This window comes from Equus asinus, chromosome 2 (assembly GCF_041296235.1).
Source record: "Equus asinus isolate D_3611 breed Donkey chromosome 2, EquAss-T2T_v2, whole genome shotgun sequence".
In the NCBI taxonomy this organism is placed as follows: Eukaryota; Metazoa; Chordata; class Mammalia; order Perissodactyla; family Equidae; genus Equus; species Equus asinus.
Window position 1 is genome coordinate 41738491 of NC_091791.1, and position 20133 is coordinate 41758623.

General features: G+C 47.5%; 1 protein-coding gene across 11 annotated transcripts in view; it reads left to right on the forward strand.

Moving 5' to 3' along the window:
* The first annotated feature begins 3177 nt into the window (after positions 1 to 3177).
* Positions 3178 to 20133, forward strand: part of SGMS1 (sphingomyelin synthase 1) — a 279503-nt gene continuing 262547 nt past the window's right edge. For 5 of the 11 annotated variants that reach the window (XM_070487761.1, XM_070487793.1, XM_070487785.1 and 2 more), the window contains exon 1: positions 3178 to 3586. The gene's annotated coding sequence lies outside the window, so the exon portion shown is untranslated. Of the gene's footprint in view, positions 3591 to 3795; positions 4331 to 20133 lie in introns of those variants that run through there. The other 6 variants (XM_014864351.3, XM_044754914.2, XM_070487773.1 and 3 more) reach the window with 4 other exon arrangements.

The window sequence follows — 20133 nt, forward strand, 5'->3', positions numbered from 1 at the left end:
GTCCTGGTTCCCGACTCTGCCTGAGCCTCAACTGCATCCCTCATCTACCCCAGTGTCTTCAAATAAATTCCAGTTTTTTTGTTGACCAGTGGGAGAACTCAAGCACCTACTGAAGCCAGGAATCCTGGCCACAGGCATAGAAATGAGCACGGAGGGTTCAGCGTTACCAAATCCAAGTCCTGGTGCAAATGCTTGGAACCAGCGCTGTTCTCTGCAGCTGGCTTTTTAGATCAGCCTTGGTTTGGGAAGTGGGTTGTGGGTTAGCTAGATGAGTTTAAATGGCTAAGGAGGCTCATGAGGCTTTGTTACTGCTACTCAGGCTTTGTGGCTCCAGATTCTTCCACTGAGACAAACTGCATGAACACACAGAAGCCTCCTTGCTTCTTGAGCACTATTTGACTTTGACTATGGTCTGGTGATGGCTGATAGTTACAAGTCAACCGGATAAAACCACCACATTTTTAATCTGGTAGATTATCTTCTAAAGGTAGAAGAGTCAGTCATCTGGAACTAAACCACCTACTTTAGAAGAGGTGTTTTGGCAAGTGAGCTGTTTGCCCAAGTACTGCTCCTAGTATTATTTTTAACATATTTTAATGACAGATTGTGACTTGGAGGTGATTCATTTTTATTTCATCGTTGTCTTGACAACAATGTAATTTATCATATTCTACATACTTGCGAATTCTAAAATTTTACAATCAAGCAATATGATACTTAATAAAATTCTGATAAAAAATGCACTGGCAAAATTCTTTAGGGTTGGGTGAACTGGAGAGGGACAATTATTTTCAGTACAACATTTTTTTTGGTCATCAACAGTAGTGACTTAAGGACCGCAACTAAATTTAATTTCAAGGAGAGCCAACTCAAGCGTCTTTTATAATCGCTTCACCCAGCGCTTACTTTTACTGCCTTTGCAATGTCTTTCTAGATTTTTTCTTTATATATAGCTTTCTATTTTATGAAACTGGAATAAAGTAGAAATAGGTTAGTGCCTTGCTTTTTGCACGTGTTACATATAATCTTAAAATTACTCATGGAAAACAATTTAAAAAACCTTTTATTATAAAAAATTTCAAACATACAGAAAACTAGAAAAATCACTTACAATCAAGAACTATTAATATTTTGCGAAATTTAGTTCATTTTTGGGGGGAGGGTATTTTAAAGTAAATTAAAGGCTCCTTGACACAACTCTACACCAGATGCTACTTGAACCTTATTTTCTGGAAGTCCAAAGCTTAAAGGACATTCTGCATAACTAGCACTCCAGAGAAACCAGCCAGCGGTCTTCTGACACTCCCTTAGTGCTAAAAACATTTGCATCACAAGAAAGCAAGCCTTTTCTTTCACCTCTTAGGGGCAAACTGACCGAAAATACTCAGTAGGGCTACTACGACTCACAGAGCCTTGCCCTCAGTAGACACTCAAAACATGTGGCCGAACCGAGTTTCAGTTATTTTAAAGTCGTACGTGACAGCTGCACTTATTAAATCTTGAGAAAAGCAGTAAAGTGATTTAGGGGGGAAAAAGCAAGAGCAGAGGGCGCGATAAAAACCCCTGCACTGGGGCAGACTGCCTCGCTTTGAATTCCCGAACGCTCAGTATCTTCTAGGGTGAACTATGTAAAATTTTAATGCCTCATTTATAAGTAGGCCCCCCTAAGGCTTAAAGTAAAATGTCCACCATAACCACGTGGAGGGCTTGTTAATGAGATTGCAGGTCCCCACTCGTACAGTTTCCGATCCTGTTGGTCTAGAATTGTGCATCTCTAGCAAATTATTGGGTGATAGTGACGCGGCTGGTCCTAAGAACACAGGAACCCCAAGTGTTTCGTCACAGGAGCTCAATGTCCACTAGTAACATCACCATCCAAGCTGCCCACCAGCACGGGCCGTGGGATATTGCACTGCAGCGAGGAGCGACGGCCTCTGTCCAGATGTTCCTGCCAACACATCCTGCCTCCTCCGCGGGGAACAGGGTGGAAGAGGGAGGCAGCTGGAGCAGCGGTGTCGCTGCTTCACGGAAGGGGACCCCCTCTTCTCCAACTTCCACCTCTGGGTACAAGCAGAGGCCGTTCGCCCCTAAGTCCTTTCCCCTCGATTCCGCGGCCTTTTGCTTCTTGCCCTGGAGAGAGCCTGTCCTCCGGGCAAAGCTAAGGCCAATGAAGAGATTCCGCCACCCGGGGCGGGCTGGAGGCAGATGCGGAGCGGACGCTGGAGCCTGGAGGGAAGGCGTGGCGGGGCGCAGGGCGGTGCGCTCTGGTCTTGCCCGCTCTTGGGTCAACACCGATAGCCCGAGGCCGGAAGGCTGAGCGGAAGATGGCTGCCCGGAGCGCCGCGGACAGTCACGTGCCACGGCGGTTCAGCCGCGCGCCCCTCCCCCTCGCCGACTCCCTGACCCTATGGGGGGCGCAGCCTGGGGCTGCGTCTCCGCCACGGGGTTACAGCGCGGGCCGGCCAGGGAGGGAGAGCGCCGCGACAGAAGACAAGCTCCCCCGGCCGTCCGCCCCTAACCGGGTGCGAGGGTCCGCCTCGGGGAGCCAAGGAAAACCTTGCTTCGGGCGACCTGCACCAGGTCGGGCTACTGGGCATGCGCAGTACTCCCGCCCGAGCGACCACTCTCCGGGTTTTTCCGGCAGCTCGGAGGGGCCGGCGGGAGGTGGGGCCCGGAGGGGGCGGGGCGGCCCCGACGCGGCCTGGGTCTCTCCGGCGCAGACGGGTGCTCCCCGGCCTTCCCCGCCCTGCCTGGCTTGGGGGGGGCTACCTCGCAGGGCCTTCTTGTTTAGGGGATGGGAGTCTGTGGAAAGAGGTTTGAAAATGGGCCTCAGAGTCTAAGGTCCGTCCTTTGCTGTGAATGGTTAATCAGGAGTTAATCACAAGTGTCGCAGATCTCACGCTCGGTGGGGAAAGAGAATGCTGGGGTAGCTTGGAAACTCGTGCCCCCGAGCCCGGTCGCCAAAAGGCCGAGTTTGTGTTCCCTGTACCGAAGAGCTCCAGCTTTCAACTCTCCGTCTCTGTCCCAAGTAGTGTACCGCCCCTGACCGTAAAACAGGGCTCCCTAAACGGCCCCCTAAATATGTGCAAGCTGGGCCTTCCTCGCCGGATGTGAAAACGCCCACCTCCTGAGCTTCCAGTAACTGAAAAATAAAACAGAAGGGGCCAAACCCTGGCTGCCCTTTCGTGCGCAGTCTGGCCGGGGTCCGGCTCGGTCTCGGGAAGCGCCCCGGGTGGACCCCGCCCGCTCGGCCCGCCCTCCCGGCCGCCGCTAACACCCGGAAGAGCGGATTCGCGTCGTGCTGGAAGCCGGGGCGGCTCAGGCCGCGGACTGGGCATGCTCGGCATGGGAGGCTAGCGGTGGCAAGTCGGAAGCGTTCGCACCAGCGGGGCAGCGGCCCGTGCAGCGGCAGCGGGCCGGACGGGAGCAGAAGGGCCGGCCACGGAAGGCTGCTCTCCCCTTGCGCCCGGCGAGCCGGCCAGAGAGCGCGATCCGGGTGCGGAGCCCCGACGCTGCCCTGCCCTGGATTTCATTCCGTGGCGGGGGGCTCGGCGAGTGGAATTCCGGCGGCTGCCGCGACTCCGAGGCAAGTGAGTGGTGGGGCGGGGTAACAGAGGCAGTCTCGGCGGGGCCGACCGCACACCCGCCTCGCGGGCCTGGCCTGACGCCGGGAGCAGCGTGCGGGCAGCCCCGGGGCGAGGGGGCGTGAGCGCAGCCCGCGCGGTGCCGCGCGCGTCCCTGGCGGGCACTCCCCCCGCGCCGCCGCTCCCGGGGGGTGGGCGCGGGGGCCGGTCCGGCGGCCGGCCTCGGTGCTCGGAGGGAGAGGGTGGCCCGCTGGGTTCCCGGACCAAGTTGGGGCGGCGAGCAAGGCGGGGGCGTCAGTGGACACCTTTTCATAGCTGCTGCGTGCGGGTTGGAAGGCTGCCTAGGGTCGGATTGGGGCGAGCGGACAGTGGCGGGGCGGAAGAGCCGGACGGCGAGGAGCCTTTAGGCAGTGGCCCGGCCCGGATCCGGAGACCCGCTGGGCTGACCCCAAATCACGGCCCCACCCCCACGGCCCGGGCGGTGGCGTGACAGTTGGTGCCTCGGGGCCCGATCGCAGCCGGCCAGGCGCCCAGGGTTTCGGGATCCCCCCCGCCGCGGCCCCTTGATGCCCCCTGACAACATAACAGGTGGGACCCCCTCCCCAGGCCGCGAAACAGCCTCCTTCAGGGGCGGCTCTGAGACCCCGCGGGGCCACCCCCACCCGGTGAGGGTGTTAGGGGTAAGGCCTGGGGAGCCATCGGCGCAGCCTGGAACTGGACAGCCTCTCCAGGACGCAGCTCTCCCCGTGAGTGAGGGGTCTCCACGATTCCGAGGCGAGTTGTCAAGGGCAGAGCAGCGACAGCAGCGGCTGTCTCCCCCACTGCCTTCACCCAGACTCGGGCATGCCGACCGGGTAGGGTGTCCGGGTACAGCCAACGGATTCAGTCTGGCACGTTCTGGCTAATGCTTGTTTTTCTCTTGAGAGTCGTGAGTAAAAATCGGGATGAGGGTTGCCATGGCCAGAGGGAGTGAAGAGAATCCGTGCAGGTGCTTCCCAGATGTTTCTTTTCACCTTCAAACAGTACAGACTTCAGGGGTGCACGCTTATGAAACCAAGAGTGAAGGCTGCTTTCTGAAAGGGAAGTTTATTTTCTATGTTACGGAGCTTGCCTACTATTTTAGCTCTCTTGACATTTACCTTCCTGGACCTTTAAAGCTGTTTGGACAGGTTATTTTGCTTGCAGATTTGGGGGTGTTTCTGGTTGGCTGCTTGGGTGTGGAAGTGGTAAGTGCCTGTCATGATTTGCTGTAAACTCCCCACGCTTCCTGCCACTGGGGCTTGAACATTCAAGGGGGACTGAGTGGGCAGAAAGAGAGGAGTGGGACTGTTGACGTAGCAACGCGATGGGAGTTGCCTAGGGCTGCCCAGACGTAACCGGGTTGGGTTGGCGGCTGTTTTGGCCTGTGCAGAAGGCGAGAGGGCTGGGTGTTTCATTGGTCCAGGGTGTAAGATGTCCATGAGAGAAGCCAGGCGGGGGATGGGCCCCTGTCTGGTCAGTGCTCCAAGGGAAGCCCAGCGATGTTTGGTGATTCAGCAGGTGGCAGCCTTCCAGCTCTGGAGCCATGCGTTGGCCAAGCAAGCCAGCAAGCAAGCAGCAGCAGCTTGTGCCTGCTGTTGGAGGCGCCAGCTTTGGGGGAATCTCCACGAGCTGCCTTCTGCCTATCTGCCTATCACAGCTCACTTTCCTGATCTCACTCGTTGTTTAGGTGTGAAGGCCCTGGTCTTGGGGGTTTCTTTACTGCTGCTTTTAAGCTATGTAGCATGTTCTTGAGCTCTTCAGTTCTGTGACCCGCTGGATAGCAGAGGCGGCAGCTGCCACCATGCACAGTTTCAGTAGTTAGTTATTCTTCAGAAAATGATAGCATATGTAAAACAGAGAAATAGTCTTTTCCTTTTATCTCTGCTTCAGAGATGAGAAATTTACATTTTGAGTAAAAGAGTAAGATGTATTTCTGAAACTCTTCAGTACTGGTAGTGAGCTATTTCAATCATCAGAAAAAGGAAATTAATTCAAGGGATGGATTAAACTGATGTGAAAGAGACAGAGTTCTTAAAACAGGGTCTTCTTCATTGGAGGATCCCTGGCATCTTGCACAGTGCCTAACTTGTGAATACTCAATAGATGGTTATTCCACTGAAATTTAAAATTGTTTTTGTAACAGAAACTTGTCGGCAAGTTTTGACACTTATGGAACTTTTCATGTCTTTGTAAGTCACAATTGCCTATGTCGATTTTAGATACTCAATTTTAGCTTGAAAACTCAACTCTTTTACTTTTTTTTTTCTTTTTTTCCTGGTCAAGTCCCTTAATTTTCACATTGTGGGAGGTCCTGCACTTCAGCTGGAAAAACATAGGTGTACTTTGCTGACATATCTCAGGAAAATCTAAAGGACTCCTACATATAGCTGTCATACTTTTTTTTTTAACTAAAAGTGCCCCTGTTGCATATCAAATATGCTTTATTTACAAAATGTTATTTTATACAAAGCATTTCGGGAAGATCTTTCTAGAATTCCTCAACCTTTACCATCCAATGAAAAGTGTTGCTGTAGAAAAGATAAAACAATGTTTTGAGAATGAAAATTCTGGATTGTTTACACAAGGGGATAATCTTCCCAGGATGTCTGAATGTCCGGCCAGCTGTCCTTCTGTGTTCTACCTTCGCTGTCCTCCTTCCAGTTGTTTAACTGGTTCTTCTTCGCCTAAAGACATACTTTCCTGGCATGGGTTTGCTTGCTTAAAGCTGCTGCCAGAAGCATCTGTTGCACTGTCTCACATAAATTCAATCAGTGGTGATTTTTATTTTCTGATTGTGTCATACGCTTTCCCACCACTTTGTATGGCCCTTGGGAAAAGCTGTGGCCATTGTGCCCTTGTGAGGGACCTGAAACATTATAGATGGCTTTTTTGGGGCCTTTTTTGGATGGTAGCTATAGACACAACAATCTCTTCTGGAAGAACTGTTATGGCATGCCTGGTTTTAAAGATTTTTGGCCTTTCTGTTATAGGCTCTTGGTCAGGAATATAAATGATCATTTATTGTCTCCTACTACATTCCAAGAGTTTTAGCTATAACGTTTACCACTTTGATAAGCTACCCACCCACTAGAGGACCGTATTTCACATCAGCCCATTTGGTTGTTGGAGTCGGGAAGCAGCTTTGGATATAGAGGAGGAGAGGGTGAAGAAGTGGGGAGAGACAGGTTGGTGGGGCCAGGGAGATGGCTGGGTTTTGTACTGTGACTTCTGGTTTCAGTAAAACAGAATTGAATGGTTGATCAACTAATGTGGCTCAGTCTCCATTGGAGTGCTCTGCTCGCCTCCCAAGACCTCTTTTTTGCCTCCACAAATAAACACACCACACACACACACACACACACACACACACACTCAGATCCACAGACAACAGATGCAAGAGACGCACTGAGAAGAGGCACAGACACTGATGTAGACACACACGCCCTTTGCCAAAATCCAAGAACCCCAGCCTCTTTGTAAATATTGCTCTGTCAAAGGGAAAATTCAGGGCTCAGGAGCAGGTTGGAATCTGGGGGCCTGAAGTCACCCCAGCCTTGTATTTCAGAAAGATTCCCCCTCCGTCTCTCAGTGGTGAGCTGATCTGCTCCCTTAGCCTGCAAAGCTCCTGGGGGCTTTAGTGAAGCAGCCATTGTACGTGAGTGCCGGTGAGTGGATAGTTAGATAGCTTTGGTGGTTTTTACCTTCTAGACTTCTGGTGCTGAGGGTTGAGTTAACATTCCTCAGTTTTTGGCATAAGATTCTCCTCTCTGCAAAGCCCCCTTCTTGTTTTATTGTTTTCTCCTTCATTCTCACTCCCAGTCCCCTCTCTGCCAAAGGAGCCTCCTCTCTTGTGTTGAATGTGTTCTTGGGTATGTCTTTATCCTTGTTAAACATGTCGTGTTATTTCATGCTTGTTTGCAATTTGTATAAGTGGTACTGTGCTGTAGATTTCATTCAGATTCTTTTTCATTCAACATTGAAACTTTTTGTTGTGGAGATTTTTAGACATTCATAAAAGTTTGGAGAATTTCATTCAGCATTTTATTTATCTATGTTAGTGTAGGCTTATCTAGTGCGTTGCTGTGACTGCTGCTTTGTACAGCTGGCCTGCTGTGCACCCACTAGTTTTACTTATCCATTTCTCTAGTGATGGACACCCAGCTCACCTCCACTCCTGCTACCACGAGCAAAGCTGTGGTGAACATCCTGTAGCATTCTCTTAATGATGCGTGTGAGAATATCTCTAGGGTAGTGGTTCTCAAAGTGGTCCACACCCAGCAGCATCGGCGTCACCTGGGAACTGTAAGAAATGCAGATTCTCGGGACCTAACCCACACCTCCTGAATCAGAAACCCTGGGGGCAGACCCCATCAATGTGTGTTTTAGCAAGTCCTGGATGAGATTCTGATGCATGGAAAGGTTTGAGAATTGTGCTGTAAGGGTGTATACCCGGGAGTGGGCTGGCTGGGTAAAAGGAACAAGCACACCTCTTTTTACTAAATATTGCCAGATTATTCTCCAGTATTGCTGAATTGGTTGACTCCCACATCAGTGCATGAGGGGTTCCAGATTCGCCATATCCTCGCTAGTGGTTGGTATTAACCATCCTTCTAATTTTACCAATATTTGATGCCTATAAAGCAGCATCTTATTGGTTTAATGTGAATTTATCTAATTTCTTTTTTTTTTTTTTAAAGATTTTATTTTTTCCTTTTTCTCCCCAAAGCCCCCCGGTACATAGTTGTATATTCTTCGTTGTGGGTCCTTCTAGTTGTGGCATGTGAGACGCTGCCTCAGCGTGGTCTGATGAGCAGTGCCATGTCCGCGCCCAGCATTCGAACCAACGAAACACTGGGCCGCCTGCAGCGGAGCGCGCGAACTTAACCACTCGGCCACGGGGCCAGCCCCAAATTTATCTAATTTCTTAGTGACTTTGAGCATCTTCTAATTTATTGGTTAGCTATTACAATTTCTTTGACCAGCTTTAGTCTGGGTTTTTTTTTTGGTTTGAAGATTTGCCTTGAGCTAACATACGTGCCGGTCTTCCTCTGTTTAGTATGTGGGACGCCACCACAGCATGGCTTGACGAGTGGTGTGTAGGTCCGCGCCCAGGATCTGAACCCGTGAACCCCAGGTCCCCTGAGCAGAGTGTGCAAACTTGACCCTATACCACCGGGCTGGCCCCTAGTTTGTTTTTTCTAATGTGTGATTTGCAGATGTTTCTTGCATATTCTAGATATGAATCCCATCCTGCCGTTTACTAACTTTGTGAATAGTAACTTTAGGAAATTTTTAGTTTCAAAATAGCCCAAATTCATTAATTTTTGCCTTATTTTGCATTTTAGGAGTCTTAAGATGTTCTTCCTTACCCCAAGATTCCAAAAATATTCTGCATTTGCATCTGTTACCTTCCTAGTTTTACCTTTCACAATGAGGGGCTTTAATCTGTTTGAGGTTCATTTTAATATATGGCATAAGGAAGGAATCCAGTGTTTTTTCTTTTCATTTTGTGAGCCACTTTTCCCCAAATCATTAAACAATGTATTCTTTCCCTAATATTTTAGAGATAATGGCGCTACCTCTGTCATAAATCAGGTTCCCAAATGCACACGAGTCTATTTTTTGCAACTTTATTGAGAGTTATAATTTACTTGTGCTAAGCTACATCCATTTAAAGTGTGCAGGCTGATGAATTTTGACAGATGTACATACCTGTGAAAACACTACAATGAAGACACAGAGCATTTCCTAACCCTGAAACTTCCCGTGGGCCTCTTTGCCTTCCACCTCTCCCTTTGTCCCCAGACTCAGGCAGCTATTGATCTGCTTTCTGCCACTGTAGATTAGTTTGCATTTTCTAGAATTTTATATAAGTGGAACCGTACAGTATGGTACTTTTTTGTATCTGGCTTCTTTGACTTAGCATACTGATTTTTAAGATTTTTTTTTAACATAAAATTTACTATTTAGCCATTTTTAAGTGTACCATTCAGTGGCATTAAGTACAATCACATTGTTGTGCAACCATCACCACTGTCCATCTCCAGAACTTCTTCGTCAGCTTAAACTGAAGCTCTGTTTCCAGTAAACTCCACTTACTGATTTTGAGATTCTTCATGGTGTGGAGGGGGTGGGGTGGGGGCTGTCGCTGTTTTAAGTTCTGTTCCAGTCATCTGTCTGTTTCTGTGCCATGTTATTTTTATTATTATAGCTCTGCAGTGTGTCTTATATGGCAAGATGAGCCCCCCCTTTGCTCTTCTTTTTCAGAACTTGGTTATTTGTGGACCTTTTCCTTCCATGTACATTTTGGAACACTTGTCAAGTTCTCAACAAAGTCTTGGAAATGTGATTGGCATTGTATTGAATGTATAGTCCAATATGGGGAGAATTGACACCTTTTCTATCTTAATATTGTAATTCTGTCCATGAACATGGTTATTCCATCTTTTTATAATGAATTTTAGTAGAGTTTATAATTTTCTCTGTCATGGTAACATTTTTCAAAGGTAATGTGTTGCTTTGAGGAGAATTTGCGTCTGGGCTCCGTAGTCTGAACGTTGGAGGAAGGCCGAGTAGGGGCTTTGGGGACAGATCTTGTTTCAATCTCCTTTCTCCATTCCTTGGCCTTGAGTGACACTGGGCAGGTTCTCACCTTTCCTAACACCAGGTTCCTCCTTCCTCAAACTGGATCCAGTAGCCTCGCCCACGAGGCTGCTGAGGGGTTTAAATGAGGGGTTTAACTGAGGTCATGTAGGAGAGCCAGGGAGTACAGATCTTGAAACAGAGTTCCTGCTCAGTGAATGTTGGTGTAATACCTCCCCTAATGCTGGTTTTAAATAGCATAAACTTCATACTTTTACTCTGCTGCTTAGGGATTGATAACAAAGAAGTCTCAGAAAAGCAAGGTGAATAAGCCAACCAGTTAACTGTGTAACACTCTCTTCTGAGTCTACATAGGCAAGCCCATGCTTCTACCTAGTTTTGTGGGGTTTCAGAGAAAGTACGGAAGTATCTTCGGAAGTATCTTCGGAAGTATCAAAGAATTTTACAGTCCAGTGGGGAAGAAAAGACTCCCATACAGGAAATGATTAGAGAACTCTATGTGACAGATGGTGTAGAATTAGGGGTTAAGTGCTTTGGTGTCAGAGGAGTTACGAGAAGCGAGAAATGCTGCTCTGTGAGAGTTTTGACTTGACGTGGGTGGAATTAGATTGGGAGAGAGACCGGGTCTGAGAAACCAAGTATAATTAGCATTTCTGTCCAGGGCTTGGAGGGCCTAGTATTGAACCCCAAGACAATGGATTTTGTGCCTAAATTTAATTGTCTTAAAAATCATTGCTTTGAGGGGTCCGGCCCGGTGGCCGAGTGGTTAAGTTTGCGCGTTTGGCTTCGGCGGCCCAGGGTTTCGCTGGTTCGGATCCTGGGCACAAACATGGCACCGCTCAACAGGCCATGCTGAGGTGGCGTCCCACATTCCACAAATAGAAGGATCCACAACTGAAAATACACAACTATGTAATGGGGGGCTTTGGAGAGAAAAAGGAAAAATAAAATCTTTAAAAAAAAATCATTGCTTTGGGATCAGTTGTAACTAGTGGCTAGTAGATGCCTAGATAACTAGTGGGTCTCTGCCATATAGTACCGTGGTTAAGAGCACTGACTCTGGAGCTCGAGTGCCTGGGTTCAGCTTTTGGCCTTACCGTTTAGGAGCTGTGGGACCTTAGGCAAGTTATATAAACCTTTTGTGCCTCAGTTTCCCTAACCCTTGTCAGTGGGTGTAATAACATCAGATACCTCAGAGGGTTGTTGTGAGGACTATATAAATTAACATTTAAAATGTTAGTTTTAATAACATTTAATGTTAGTTTAATGCTTAGTTCCTGGCACAAGGTAATCATAGTATGAATGTTAGCTGTTCTCATGACTGCTTTTGTTAACATTCCTTGTGTTCCTCCTGTATCTTCCTTGGGGTGTGTAAGGCCTTGTGCCCCAGAATTGGATGGCGTTTGTCCAGAAAGACCTGTTGGAGGCACAGTCCTGTAGAGCGGACTTTGCACGTTGCCGGGCATGCGGTGGGTGCTCGGTGCGCTGGGTGTAGACTGAACGAGTAAATGCTTGACGTGTAGTAGAGCAAGGTGCTCTCTCTGTGGGTCCTGGATGTCCTCAGTCAGGGCTCCGGAATGGAGTGGATAGAAGTCAGGTGGTCACCATGCAGGAAGCAAGTTTTATTTTGCTGTATTCCTTGTTCTGATTAGACCTTTCGGCAAAGGCTTAGTAATCATAGGGATTCACATTTGTTGAGGGCTAACCACATGCCAGACACTGTCTAAGTCCTTAACCCTTGCAACAGTCCTACGAAATGGATGATATTATTATCATCTCCCTTTTAGAGATGAGAGTAGGGCACAAGTAATTTGCCCAATAAAGTAGGAGTGCCCTGAAGGAGTTTAGCGTTTGGGGCCTTTGCCAGCTGGCAAAAATTACCAGAGTAGGTGCCGTTGGTGGGGAGCCATCATAATTATGTAAAGAGTTGTGAAACACAGGTTAGCCCTGCAGGGCATTCCCATGACCTTGGAGGTTTATCAGCCTAAGCTGATGGTTCTCAAATTTCAGCATAGATCAGAATCATCTGGAGGCTTTATATCAGCATCACCTAGAGGCTTGTTAAAAAAACCTCCTCTGCTGGCCCACCCCCACCAGAGTTTCTGAGGCACATAGCATGGGGTGGGCCCTGGTGGTTTACATGTCTGGCATGTTCCCAGATGCTGCTGAGGCTGCTGGTCTGGGGAGCACTCTTGGAGAACCACTGCTGAGTGCAGTACTTGCCTCAAAGAGGAGCCAGCTGCTCCCACTTCTAGTTAGAGTCAAGTGAGATGATTTCAGAGTAAAAAATGCTCAGTACCTTCCACCTCATGAAATAAAAACTGAGCTCTCATGGTCCTGTTTGTCTAGGCCAGCAGAGGCATGTCTGAGCCAGTGCAGGTTAGAAATTTGCTTTCTGTCCTTGCCAGTGTTTCTGACATGGCTAAAATAACCCAGGGTGGAGAGAGAATTTGGACGTGCAAGTCAAAACTCATTAGAAGCATGAAGTGCCATCTAAGGCGTCCCATCTTAGGAAGATGCCCTGAATTGTTTTTATCTTGTTATTTTCCACTCTCCCCACTCCCTGCCCCAGGCTCAGACAGGTTTGTGTCTACCTTTTATCCCCTTTGGAAAATTTAGGCACAGAGAAATTAAAAGTGTGTGAAGATGCGTAGCCTGGCAGTGGAGAGGCAGAAGATATTCTTATTTGACTGGGTTAATTGTAGTAGAAAACTGTCTGTAGGAAGGCACTTAAAAAAGAAAAGAAAAAAAAACCCAGTTGTGTACCTGTCTCCAGCTGTTGTGAGGTACAATAGCCACCACGTGTCCACACTTGGTACAGTGCCGATACACAGGATGCCCTCAAGAAGTGGGAGCTGCTGTTATTACAGCAAATGTTTTCCGTTTGGCAGTTCAGGCTGCATTTCCCCCATGTGAACAATGTTACACATAAAACTGTGGAATGAGAAATTTTTAGAATTGAAAGATTCTGTTGGAAATCAAGACTTAGAATTAACTCAGAGGAGAACAGACAAGTCAATTATGTTTGGGAAGAAATGTTGGTCTAGATTTTTCCATGCGCTAGTTGTTGAGGCTCTCCTGTGGCCTTGGCCGCCAGGGTTGCTTGTTTGCTTGGTGAGGGGATGTGGCAGGGCAGAGAGGATGGGGGGATGGCCAGGGACAGACGAGGGAGGCCAGAGGGGCCTGCTCACATATGCAGGACCTTCTCACTTTTGGTCTTTTCAAAACCTGGGGTTTATAATGGCAGTAAACATGTGTCAAGGGTCTGCTGTGGGCTTGACCCCCTGTTAAGCTTTGAGTAAAGAGATAAGTGAGATGGGGTCTGGGTCCCTTAAGGGTTAGTGGGGGAGATGGACATGTCCATAGATAGATGCCGTCACCAAGGAGTGAGTGCAGTATGGCAGCTGCACACCAAGCACCCTGGGGACAGGGCTGGGAGGGCTGGACAGAGAAGGTCCCCTGCCCCAGCTTCCCTGTGTGACGGCGCCCGGAGGAAGGTAACTGATACTGTAGGATAGTGTAGATGGAACTGGACATGATGTGTTTTGGTTTAGTTTTCTTTTTTCTTTATTTTTGGGGTTTCCGTTTTTAGTGCGATAACTCTGACAGCAGAGAGAACTCTGGGAAGATGCGTGCTCTCGGTGGTCGGCCAGCTGAGGGGACTTGAGACCTCCAACTGCACTTGTAAACCACTCAGGAAGTCATGGGGGCGGGGTGCTGGGCAGTTTACTTTCTTTGTCCTTAAAAACTGTGGCTAATTTTTAGCTATTGCCTAGGAATGTAAAACCAGCAGAAGATTAATGACTTTCTATCTTGAAGGTAAATCGGCTTTTTAAAGAAAGATTCTTTATTAAAAATAAGTTTTATTTTATTTGCCCTCAATTTTTGGCAAAGTGCTGAATTCCACTTTCAGTTTGTTTTCAGTGGTTTGCATTTCTCATTTTCCTCGTCCCCTTCCCCCTGCCCCGCCTCCTTCCTTAATATCCGTACGAATACCATGCAGGTTAAGGCGTGTGTGCCAGTGCTGTGACCTTGACAGACCTGGCCTCTGCCTCCTTATCTGTAAATGGAGAGTTTGGATTTGCTGACCCCTGGTCATCTAGTCCCCAGTTCCATGAGTCCCGTGATTAGGGAACACCTGCAAAGAGTGGCTCACGAATTCCATATCATCTGTCGTTTATTATTTTGTTAGTAATAAAGAATTTTACTTCAGAACCACCCTCCCCAGTCCTGTTTAGTTGCGTGTCCAAACCGCTTTGTTTCTATAACATGCCTCACTGTTTGTATGGTCCAGGTTGTGGCTAAGCCCCTCCTGGCAGGCTGTCTCTGTTAAAGGTGCAAAATTTGGGATGTTCAGCCTCTTAAAAGTTTCCTGCAGGAATACCGCGTGAATCCATGAGGGATGGAGGATGTGATGACTAATCTCGGGTTCTGGGGTGGAGTCGGGGGGGCTCTTCAGCTGAGCCAGGTGGGTGGATGATGCTCAAGTGGGGAATGGAGCTCCAAAGAGTTCCAGGTTAAGTGAAGGTTGGGGATAGAAGAAAAAAGTCCTGGGGGCAGGGTGGTAGAGAACAGAGCTCAAGAAACCTATCCTGTAAGGAGGTGTGGAGGGTTGGCTGAGGGAGATACCCCATTCCCAGCGGTGGGGGCAGGAGCAGAGGCCAGAGAACTCCGAAAAGGGGCAGAAATAGCAGCCGATGGGAAGGGAGGTGCTTTGCGATAGCTTTTTACCCTCCTGACAAACACAGGCTGACAGTTTGGGCAGAAGTCTGAAAAGGGGATGGGGGTTCTGATGTTCCTGAGGCCAAAAGAGAAGAGGAGTTTGTTACTTTCCAGGAAACCAGGAGGGGAGAGGGCAATGTGAGGAGGGGCGAGCAGGGCCGTGGCTGGGTGAAGGTGCATGCTCAGTGGAGGAGGAGCGAGCTGACATGCCTGGAGTGCTGGAGAAAAAGCCACGGGACCAGTGTTGTAAAAGAGACGCCCTGCAGGGGAGAATCCATGGCCTTCACCCCAAGCCAGGCTGCCCTTGTCACCTGAGATGAAGAGCAAGTGGGGACAGGTGTGACTGGGGCACACTTGTAAGGTTGTAGTGAACTTCTTTGGCCATCTGTGTGATGGTAGGAGAAGAAGGGTCCTCTTGGTAACAGGAACTGGGAAAGGCAAGGACCCAGGAGCCCTGTTTTGAAAGCAGCTGGGGAGTGACAGAAAGGGCAGGGGACTCAGGTTTAAACCCCTTTGGGGCACTGCCTTTCTCTCGTGCAAAATGGAAGTAATAACCACTAAATCACAGTGTTGTCATATGAAAGCCCGTGGCATGTGCCTGTGGTGGTGCAGGGCAGCATTCACAGTTGTTAGCATGACCTTGGGAACTGTTAGTAGAGGCTGAGCCAGAGGTTCCTGTTTGAGAGGGAGGGACTGCTGGTTTCCTCTCTGCTCACCCGGTGGCGTGTTGACCATTCACATGACTAGATGGATCGTGAGTGAGACTTAGAGCCAGTGCACGGGCCTGTCCATCTGCAGCCAACTTTGTGGCCGTGTGTGGAGATTTTTCCCCATGTGGACTGTGGTGCTTTCCCTTGTGTTTCCACCTGATCTTATCCCAGAGCCTGTCCCTGTTCCCTCCTTGGCTCTTGGTTCACTCTCCTCACCTTAAGATCCCAAGGGCACAGAATGTGCCATGTATGTCATTGCTCTTTGTGGAAGTCTTCGTGCTTGGCCTCAGTCTCTAGCCTAAGCCCTCAGAATCTTTGGGACCAGCGGCTTTGGTTTGGAGGAGGCTAAGGTTATAGGTGTGAACAAAGCAAAGTCTCCGCTGACATGGAGTTTTCTTGGTAATGGGACAGACACAATAATCAAGCCAACAAATAAACGGCATGCCAGGTGGTCAGGAGGCAAACCTCACTCGTGCCCCGTAATGGCTCTGTTCCCCATGCACAAGGTTGGTCGTTTGACGTTTGCCTTACTGCTGCTGTTTGTGTAGTGACACCTGAGTTACTTTGAGAGGCCCTAAAAGTTAACCAGCAGTTGTGCTGGGCAGCATTCCAAGTTTCCATAGGGCCCTGAACATGGCCGGCTTTCCCCCTCCCTTTGATTTTAGAAACAGAGACAGGATGGTGAGAACACACTCAGGAATTTCTCGAGTGTCCTTTTGGCCATTTGTTTGAAGGCTGTATCAGTGGCCAAGCGGTTTTTATTGGGGTCCATGGATGGGTTTCACGAAGACACTGAAATCAAGTTTATCATCTTGGGTGTGTGAATTTTTCTGGAGAGAGTGTCTAAAGTTTTCATTAAATTCACCAGGAAGATCTCCGAAAGGTCAGTTTTTATGAAAGTGGATAAAAGTTAAAATTGTGCCATTGAGAGTCCTTATTGTTGTCTGTCCCTTTTTAGAGGAACTGATGAGAAGTGACTTGCCTAACGGGGGAAGGTGGACACATGCCGAGATCCTCATTGCAGTTATATAGGACTTGACATTTCTGTATCTTATGGACGGGACAGCTTCAGTTATTCCTCTGAGCAAACAAGAAGCAAGATGATATAGCTGGCATCGTGGAAGACCAGCTAATGCAGTGGGAGAAAAAGGGGGCAGGATGGGTGGGGCTGCAGTGTTGTTTTGTCCGCCACTGAGCAAGAGGAGAAGGTTGAGCCGTGGGAGGAGAGCAGACGACCACTTGAGCAGATGCTGTTTCTCAGATTTCTGGGTCTAATGGGCACCGAAAATAGATCTGGGGAGGACAGTTTAGGACTTTGGCTATTGATGTCAGAGGCACCTGTTTTAGGAGATTCTTCTGCTTGAGAAGTCCGCAGTAGTTTATCTAAATAGTAAAGTTCATGACAGTTGTCCTTCAAGATAAAGGTATGGAGGGTACCTTTTAAGAGGCATGGCAAATACTTAACATACTCTTTGATCCAGCAATTCTACTTTTCGGAGTTTAAGAAATAATCCATTATTCATCCCAGAGCTGTTTATTGTAGTGAAAAATTGGAAACCTAGATATCCAACAATAGGGAATTATGTGTTTATACCCAATGGAATACTAGGCAACCCTTAAAAATACTATCTAGAAGAATAATCATATAGGAAGTTCTAAAAACATTGTTATGTGCAAAAAGGTATGTACTGCTTTTTTAAAAAGATAAACTATTAAAGAAATAATGGTTGGGTGCCTACTATAAGCCAGGTGCTCTGCTGGGCACTGGTGACACAGTGATGAACTAGGCATATGTGGTTCCTGCCCTCAACAAGCTTATAGTCTACTAGGGAAATAGTCAAGCCACATTGACTTGGTCATAAAAAAGTTTTATAAATACTCACAGGAGGACTATAAAAAGAATGACTCCTTAGCAGACAGTTTGATCCCCCTGTGAAGTCCGATCAGGTGTCTCTGTGTATCTGTTACTAGCTACCTCCATGTTCTGAAATCACTGATTTTTCTGGAGAGCTTGAGGTAAGTGTTAAGATGTCTTACTGATAATGCCCTACTGTTAATCTGTCTTTCTCTCAGCCTTCCTTTCCCCCTAGCCCCGTGCAAGGCTCTTTGGGTGGAAAGTGGTGGTGGTGGTGACACAGTTGTTGTAGGTGTAGGGGCTATTCTCGCCCTACTTTCTGGCTTCTCAGTACTGTAGTCATCACAAGCCTCATCACCAGCTCACCTGAAATTGCCTCTTGTCATTTACTGTCACCTCTCTTGGGCCTTATGTTGGTCTGAGTCTTGGGCCCCTGACTTACTGTTGTCTGTGGTGTTTGCAGCCATGTGGAGTAGGATTTTATTCTTAGAAATCATCTGGTTTAAATCCTTTCTTGGAGTCTGGTGAGCTCTGGATTGGAACCTGGGTGTCCTGACTCCCATAGGCGTCTTTTCCACCAGGCAACAGCTGTGGCCCCTCCCCATCACCAGAAGGATGGCTCTTCCAAGCAGATCTGCTTTAAAAATTAGTATGCATTTCGAATCAGTGACCCCACAGAGCTCCAATAAAAGTTAATTCCTTCAAAGGCAAAAGGGCAGCAGATTTCTTGAGGAAGAAGAAATTAACCACTGCCTTTGGTAGTGTGGCCACCAGTCACAGTATTGAGATAAAGTAGAATTGGCGTTGGCAGCGTTTGCCAAGTATGTGAAAGTGATGTGTTCTTAGCCAAACTTAGTGAGCTTCCACTGTGTCCCAGACACTGTGTTAGGCTCTCAGGGTCCACAGAGGAAGATGTGGGCTCTGCTCTCAAGAGCTACACTCTAGAGGGGGCAACTGAGAGAGGGACCGAACGACAATGCAGTGTGATTAAATGCTATGTGTGCTGGTGACCAGGACTGAATGAGTTTTGGTTGAAATGCTCAGGAAGACATTCACCTGGGAGGGCAGGCCTGAGCAGGACTTGGTGAGTGATAGGATTGCCAGGGACGCGGCTGACATCAGAGTCTGCATGAAGGGCGCCCCCTGGAGCCTGGCGGTGTACAGTCTCTCCTGGCTGTTCAAGGCGGCTCTGCGTTTGCCTTTTAACCTGGGTTTGGTTTTTCTTTTAGAAAATGTTTTTTGCTTCCTCCTCTCTCCCTCTTACCATTTTCCCTCCCTTTCTCCCCTCCTCTGCCTCTTTCTCCTCCTCTGTTTAGAAAATGTATAACTGAAGAGAATATCATTTGTAATCTATCACCTATAAAAAACCACTGTTATCATTTTGGTATGTGTCTTTCTAGTCAGTTTTATATAAATATTAAATGTGCACTTAATGAACATTTTGATTAAAGGCCAAAGATAGAATGTTAAAAGGAATTGTATTGCCAAAGCTAAATCTCACTGTTCTAGAGTCAGTTTCTGGGATACAAGGAGAATTCTGAAATTTTATAAGAGTTATTACATCATTATTATTAAGATTATAGTAGTTAAGAGTTTGGCATTGTGGTACAGGAACTCAATTTCTTAGCATAGATGACCAGTGTAGGAACATTTGTGATATTGGGTAGATACTGACTTTCAGCTGAGGTGGAGGAATGGGGAGTAAGGATTTTATTTTTTTGGGTTCTAAATTATTATTATTTTGTCTAGCTGTCAGTATAATATGCTATGAGTGGTAGTTTTTGTCTAACTCGTTAAAATTTTGTTCAATAACTGACTTCTCTCCTCTTTAACGCCTGGACCTAAAGATTTCTTTGGCAGCAATGATGCAGTTTCATTCAAAGTAATCCCTTACACCTGCTTTACGTAGTGCCTGAAGGAGAATATATCTGGATAATCGCAGAAGCAGAAGTAAGATTGTTGCCCTTACACAAAATTTTCCCTGATGTTTTTGCATGCCATCGCGGATTCACACAACCAGTAGAGAGAAAAATGCCTCCTTAAGCCTTGACTACCCCAGTGTCTTAGAAATATATTTTAAACCTATACAAACAAAATATATATTTCGATGTATATTTAAGGGTCCACTGAAGCTGTCTTCAGTTTCCATCCTTGGCCAAAATTTGATCTTTGGTTTCAATCTGGAAACCAAATTACGCTACATGGAGTAGTGTGATTTGCTTTCAGGATAGCAAAGCTGTTTTCCAAATCTTCATCTGCATCTCGGCTCTCACTGCCTGCATACCAATGTCACTGTCTTGCCTGGAGAAGAATGACAGAAGAATCTTCTCAGAGGAAGTATGTGAGAAATGTTTGCTCTCTCCAGGCACCTCAGTTTCTAACAATGGACTACTTTCCTTCAGGCAACCATTGGTTGTTAGTAAGCATGCTCTTTGATGTCATTAGTAAGCATGCTGGCGATGCTGTTCTCTGCAAAATACAGTGTTAGAATTTTCTTTTATTCAAGCAGCCTTTTAAAATACATAATAAGCGACCGTCCTGTCCTGTCTTTGTCTGAGTACGTGACAAAATCCTTAAGGTGTCACGTAGTTTGCCTTGGGGTGGAGGAGACTTTTACTCTAAAGTACATCTGGAACGC